Genomic DNA, 7,130 nt, shown 5'->3' with positions numbered 1-7,130 from the left:
TGTGGCGATTTCAGCTGAAGAGTCCTTGTTATGGCATTGGGGCTGAAATTCACCTCTGTTCCTCTCACATAACTTTTGAAAGTGAGGGCCTTGGTTTTGTCTTCTCTGACAATATTTGCATAGAACTCTTTGATGAGGTTTGCATTTATCTTTGCTTCTGGGTTCGTGAGCCTTAGCCAACCCCTTTGTTCAATCTTCTCTCGAATCTGTGGGCACTCATCCTCGTTGAACTGGAATGTTAACTCAGGCAGTATCTTTTTGAGCTTTATCCATTCAAATTCAAGTTCATGTAATGCCGTTTTGAATCTCCCTTCGTCAAAAGGGATGCTCTCCACCGGTTCCTTTCTCTTTTGCCTCTTAGAGCTCGATGATGCCATGAGTGACTTTTTGAGATGTGAAGGTGTTGAAGGGTGTGGATAGATGGTGAAATTCGGCCGGGTTAGGATAGGATATAGTTAAGGGAGTGAGATGGGGTGAAGTACAAAGAGTGGGAATTTGGGATGTGGAAGGGGTATAGAATAAAAACCACTTTATATAGGGAGATGGTGAGTGAATGAAAGGTGTGGATTGATGGAGTGGTTGTGTGATGAACGGATGGGGTTCAGCATACGATGAGTACATGGATCATCAACTTTATGAAGGGGGTTTGGTTCGATTTCCAAGCGTGTCACTCTTCCAATGTTGCATGGCAACATTTCCCAATGCATCCCCCTTGAAAACACGTGTATAGTACTCTCCTTTTGTGGTGGCCGAATCCTCCTTCTTCAATTGTCCAATCAATTCTTTCCAATCCTCCTCTCATTTCTCCTACAAGATAAAAGAACAAAATTAATAAGATTGAAAGTTGGCGGCAAATATTGGAAAAGTGGGATAACTACTTTTCAAAAAGAAGAAAAACAAAAAAAAAATTGTTTGTTTTTGTTTTTAACTAACTAAGTGCTATTCATGAATGCAAACCAACTGACTAATTAATTGCCCATATATGCAACATTGGTGACACCAAACTTAGTTTGTGGTCATGTGGTGTAAAAAGAATTGTTCAAGGTACTAAGAGTGACATGCTATGAGTTGCATTCATGTTCTCTTAGTGTGCCTTGAACACCAAACTTGTTCTCCACTATATGTTGCATAAAAGGATTCATTCAAGGATATGTCAAAGCTGATTTGGAATTCATGAACCTTGCATTATTAATTACTTTAAAAGCATATAAAACATGGGTTGCCTCCCATGAAGCGCTTCTTTAGCGTCACTAGCTTGACGTTTTGCCCTTTGTCAAGGTGGTTGGTAATGCTTCAGATCTTCCCCTCTTACAGTAAACCTATATCCATTGGCTTCATCAAGGATCTCCACATGTTCTAGGGAGAGAACTTTGTTGATGGTGAAAACCTTAGGTAGCTGAGATGGGATGGTGGGGAGATGAGGTGGGATATCTAGGAATTAAGCTGAGATCACTTTATCCCCTGGAGAGAAATCCTCTGTAGGGATCTTCTTGTTTCTCCACCTCCTTGGTGCCTTCTTCTTTTTTCCTTTGGATGTTGCCATGCTCTTTGTGATTTCTTCTTTCAAGGAAATTTTGTTGTTGGTCTCATATGACTCTGGTGGTTTAGGTTCCTCCTGATCTTCCTTGGGCTGTGACAACTGCCGATTATCTTGTTCATCAACCAAAGGGGTTCCCAGGTGTACAGCTTGTGCTTCAATGCTTGTTTCTTCCACCAGTGCTTTGTCGTGCTCTCCCCTTGGTTCCTTGCTTTTCTGATCTGCTTCTTGTGAGGGTTTGAAGACATTGAATGCGAGTTGTTCGTCATGTATCCTCAATATTAGCTCTCCTCGCTCCACATCTATGAGCGCTCTGGCTGTAGCTAGGAATGGTCTTCCCAATATGATTGGGTGAAGGTGACTCTCTTCCGTTTCTACTATGACAAAGTCTGTGGGAAGGAAATAGTTCCCAACCTTCACTAACACGTTTTCCACCACTCCTATTGCTTGTTTTTGAGTTTTGTCAGCCAGCCTGATGACTACATCTGTGGGCATTAGCTCATTGATCTGCAGCTTCTTCGTAAGGGATAAAGGCATTAAGTTAATGCTTGCTCCCAGATCACAGAATCCCTTATCAAACATTGTTTCTCCTATGGCACAGGGGATGTGAAAACTCCCTGGGTCCTTCCTTTTTGTAGGCATCTCTGGTTGAATGAGAGCACTGCACTCCTTATTCATCACTATTGTTTGCCCTCCTTTGAGTGAGCTTTTCCTGGTCAGCAGCTCCTTCATATACTTAATGTATGAGGGCATTTGTTGGAGGGCCTTGATGAATGGCATGTTTACATGAAGAGATGCAAACATGTCAAGAAACCTTGAGTATATTCTCTTTTCTACACCACCCTTGAGTCTTTGGGGAAAAGGTGCATAGAGTCTCAGCAGCTCCTTTTGTGAAATTTTGGTTTCTTGGTGATCCTCTTTCTGTTTCTCTGCTGATGTATCTCCAGGTTGTTCTAATGGTTTGTTCAGCTCTTCTTCAGTTCCCTTATCACTTATAGTGACCATCTTGCAATCTTCCATCTGACCTTCTTTGCTTCACCTCTCGGGTTCTTCTCTGTGTCACTTGGGAAGCTATCAGTAGGTTTGGGAATCTTCTCAAAGAGGTATCCCACTTGAAATTCTAGCCTCTTGATGGTGTCTCCCTGGTTCTTGATATTGGCTCGCACCTCCTCCTTGAACACTTTGTTATCTTGGATTTCCTTACATATGTCTTCAAGTAGAGTCTCAATCCTTGATAGTCTTTCTTCGGATGATAATGAGTTGAGATTGGAGGGATGAGAAGGGCCATTTTGGCTTTGGTATGGATGTTGAGGTGTGTTGTTAGGTGGGTGCTGATATGATCTCTGTGTGGAATGTTGGTGAGCTGCATTGTTGTTGGGGTTGTGGCATCTCTGATCTTGGCCTTGGTCTTGTTGATTTCCCCACTCAAAGTTTGGGTGGTTCCTCCAACCAGGATTATAGGTTTTGGAGTATGGGTCATGGTTCTGCCTAGGTGGATTTTCAATGTAGTTGGCTTGTTCCTGATCACCCTCTGCTTCTTCATTCTATCCTTCTTGAGCTGCTGTTGAGGTGGTGATTACTGCTACTTGATTCCACTCCATCTTCTTGGTAAGGTCAGCCAGCTGCTTGGTGATCATCTTGTTTTGAGCTAGCAGTGCATCCACGTTGTTCAGCTCTATCACTCCTCTAGTGTTGCCTCTTTCAGAAGCATAGAAGTAGTCACTCTCAGCTACAGTCTCAATGACATCTATGGCTTCTTTAATGGTCTTCTTCTTGTTCAGAGATCCCCCGGATGAGTGGTCTACTACCTTCTTTGATTCATAAGAAAGACCTTCATAGAAAATGTGTAACTGCACCCATTCATTGAACATATCTGGCGGGCACCTTCTTGTCAAGTCTTTAAATCTCTCCCATGCTTCATAGAGAGTCTCACCATCCTGTTGCCTGAAAGTTTGAACTTCAGCTCTCAACCTATTGATTCTTTGAGGAGGATAGAATCTCGCCAAGAACTTGTTCACCACATCTTCCCAGGTTGTTAAGCTCTCCTTCGGGAAGGATTCCAGCCATTTAGATGCCTTGTCCTTGAGTGAGAAGGGGACTAGAAGCAGTCTGTAGGTGTCAGGATGAACACCATTAGACTTCACAGTATTACATATCCTCAGGAAGGTGGTTAGATGTTGATTGGGATCTTCTTGAACACTTCCTCCGAATGAACAGTTGTTCTGAACAAGGGTGATGAGCTGTGACTTTAGTTCAAAGTTATTGGCATGTATGGTTGGCTTTTGGATGCTACTTCCACAGTTTCCTGGGTTTGGATTGATGTAAGATCCCAGAACTCTTCTCTCTTGCCCAGCATGATGCACTGGGCCTTCTCTGCCATGGTTGTAAGCCTCTTCTTCATGATGGCTTTCCAATGTCTGGTTCAAAATACTCCTCCTCTTCCTCAACACTAACGACTCTATTTCCTCTTGCTTCCCTCCTCAATCTAAGAAAGGTCCTCTCAGGTTCAGAATCAAAGGAATTTGAAGCCCTGCTTCTTCTACCTGTCATACAACCCACAAGTCACAAGCAAGAAAGATAGATGCAGATAGTATTCTCTGCAGAAATGCTGTTAGTGTGAGTGATGCAATATATCAAACAGTTAGTGGATCAGTGAACTAAATAGTAAAAAAATGCAGATAACACCACAAACAGGTAAGGGGTAAAGGGAAGGAAATAACTAAGACTGAAAGTAAATTACTCAAATGAAATTAAATCAAACAAAAGAAAAAAAATGCTCAATCTAGTTATCCACCAATTTAATCATTGTTGATACAAAATCAATCCCCGGCAATGGCACCATAAACTTGATGCACGGAAACTTGTCTCTTAACAGATATCCCTCAGCAAGTATACCGAATTGTCGTCAAGTAAAAAATCACAATAGAGTGAGGTCGAATCCCACAGGGATTGATTGGTCAAGCAACTTTAATTGGAGGAATGTTCTAGTTGAGCTAAGCATAATTTGATTTGAGAATTGCAGGAAATTAAATGGCGGGAAAGTAAATGGCAGAAAATTTAAATGCTGGAAATAAAGAGCTGAATATAAATGACGAAAGGTAAATTGCAGAATCTTAAATGGGGAATGGGGAATTTAGCATGAAAGTAAAAGGCAGAAAGTAAAGAGAATGGATAAGATCAGAAATGGGGGATTCATTGGGCTTAGGAGATGTTGCATTCTCCGGATCAAGTTCATTTTCATCTCTTCTTTAATCAATGCATTCATTGATCTCCTTGGCAATCTTAAGTGATTGAATTCCAATTCATTGGTAATTCAATCTCTCAAATCTTGATCAATAGCCAATTCCTTGGTCTAATTGCTCATGAGAAGAGATGAAGTATGGTCACTGATTGTACCACATGTATTTCCAAATCAAAGTATTGGGAGAATTATATGTCACCATATCCGCCCAATCCCCAATTTGGTCCAACATGAGAAAGTATTTCTAGCATGATCCCTTCATTCCTCTTCCAAGGTTTCGAAGAGATCCAAGTATGAATAGCTTCTTTTCCAAGATAACTACCCAATTGGATGAAGATTGAAAGCTTTCTAGTAAAATCAAGAGAAAAGAAAGAAGAAGAATAATGAAAACTATCATTGATCCATCAAATTACAACAGAGCTCCCTAACCCAATGAGAGGGGTTTAGTTGTTCATGGCTCTAGGAATGAAAAACAAAGATGGAGAATGCATTCTGAAAGTAAAACTAGAAGTTGCAGAGAAAGTAAAATTATACAGAGAGTAGTCCTCTCAATCCAAAAGCTTCTCTCTAGTTCAAAACTAGTCCTATTTATACTACTCTTCTGATCTTCTAGTTGGCTCTTCAAGTCTTGCATATGGGCCTTTGGATCTTGAGTTGAAGCAGTTATCATCTTTAGTAGGCTCAGCTTCACTTGCAGAGAAAGTGTGCAGTAGGCATGGACTTTAGCTTAAGGCGTTAGTAGTGTTAACGTTAAGTGAAAATGTGGGGTCGAGAACGTTAGTGACAATCACCTTTTTAACTAACGTTCCTAACCCAAAATGGTCCACGTTAACTTCAACGTTAGTGGCACTAACGTGACCACTAACGTTGTCTCTTGGCCCTTTGCAAATGTTACTGGGGTTTACCTTTCCCAATAACGTTGAGAGTACCCCTTTCTCCTTACATTAGAGTTCACATTAGTATAGTTAACGTGACCTTTAACGTAGGCTTGCCAAATCTTTGAGAGCGTTAGTGACACCTACCTTTTTCACTAACGCTCCAAAACGCCCCTTTCCCACATTAGTGCCTCACGTTAATTACATTAACGTGGTGTTGATTGCCATCTCCAATGTTAGTGACAAAGGTGAGTGTCACTAATGCTGGCTCATCATCCCTTTTCTCCACGTTAGCTTCCACGTTAATGTAATTAACGTGGTAACTAACGTGGCTCATAGTGGCTTAGTCCAACGTTATTGACAAAGGTGAGTGTCATTAACGTTGGCGATTCCTTGCTCCTTCCACGTTAGAGTTCACGTTAACTAAGTTAACGTTGCTCTTAGCGTAGCCAATATGGGCTTAGTCCAACGTTAGTGACAAAGGTGAGTGTCACTAACGTTGGCATTATCTTCCTCTTCCATGTTAGAGTTCACGTTAACTGAGTTAACGTGACTCTTAACGTGGCCAATTGCCCTTTTGGAGCGTTAGTGGCACTCACTTTTACCACTAACGCTTGGAGCTTCCTTTTCCTCCACGTTAACTACCACGTTAATGTAGTTAACATGGTAATTAACGTGGGCTATGATGGCTTCGAAGACGTTATTGGCGATCACTTTTCTCATTAACGTTGCAAGCTAGCTCCCATTCCACGTTAGTGGTCATGTTAGTTAGACTAACGTGGCTACTAACGTGGCTTTTCCTTGCTTCCTTTGTCCTGAAATCAAGCAAATAAAGTGCATCAAAGCTCTAATCCAAGTTATGAGTCATGCATCATCCAATTTGTCAATAAATTCATGCATAATTCTCATGAAATCATATAAAATTCACAATGTTTGCTTGAATCAAGATGTAAGTGAAATTCTACCCAAAACTTGCTTATTTCCTAAGAAAATGCATGAAACTACCCTAAAACAGTAAAGAAAAGGTCAGTGAAACTGGCCGAAATGCCCTGGCATCTTTCACCAAAAAGATTTGCCAAAGATGGCAACCTCCCCACACTTAAATAATAGCATCGTCCTCAATGCTCAATCAAGCTGGGTGTGAAGAAGTGTCATCTCCATAAAGATGTGCTACTGGTGTCTCGGTGGTGGCCTGAGGGTCTGCAGTCTCTATGAGTGTCGGAGGGTCAGCTTGCTGAAGCGGAGGCTCTGTCTGTAGAGGGACCTATGGATCTGCTGGCTGTATCTGATGTGGCTCGTCATGACATGGTGCAGCCTGCTCAGTTCCTGTCTGCTCAGCCTCTGCACGTGCCTCCTTATCATGATCGTCTGCCTCCGCATCAGATGGCTCTGATGGTGTGTCAGGCTCGGAGGGGATGTCACTGTCAGATCGGATCATCAACTTTAAATGCTCATAGCGTCGCTTGTTGCGATGCTC

The 7,130-nt window shown here is 41.8% G+C and overlaps 1 non-coding gene across 1 annotated transcript; it reads left to right on the top strand.

The window, feature by feature from the left end:
* The first annotated feature begins 3,403 nt into the window (after window positions 1-3,403).
* Window positions 3,404-3,510, top strand: LOC112761688 (small nucleolar RNA R71). Its single transcript, XR_003182071.1, has one exon. It is a non-coding gene; the product is annotated as a small nucleolar RNA R71 (small nucleolar RNA).
* Window positions 3,511-7,130: the final 3,620 nt, after the last annotated feature.

Source organism: Arachis hypogaea, chromosome 16 (genome assembly GCF_003086295.3).
Source record: "Arachis hypogaea cultivar Tifrunner chromosome 16, arahy.Tifrunner.gnm2.J5K5, whole genome shotgun sequence".
Taxonomy (NCBI): Eukaryota; Viridiplantae; Streptophyta; class Magnoliopsida; order Fabales; family Fabaceae; genus Arachis; species Arachis hypogaea.
The sequence above is the reverse complement of the archived record's forward strand: the minus strand, read 5'-3'. Positions and strand labels throughout refer to the sequence as shown.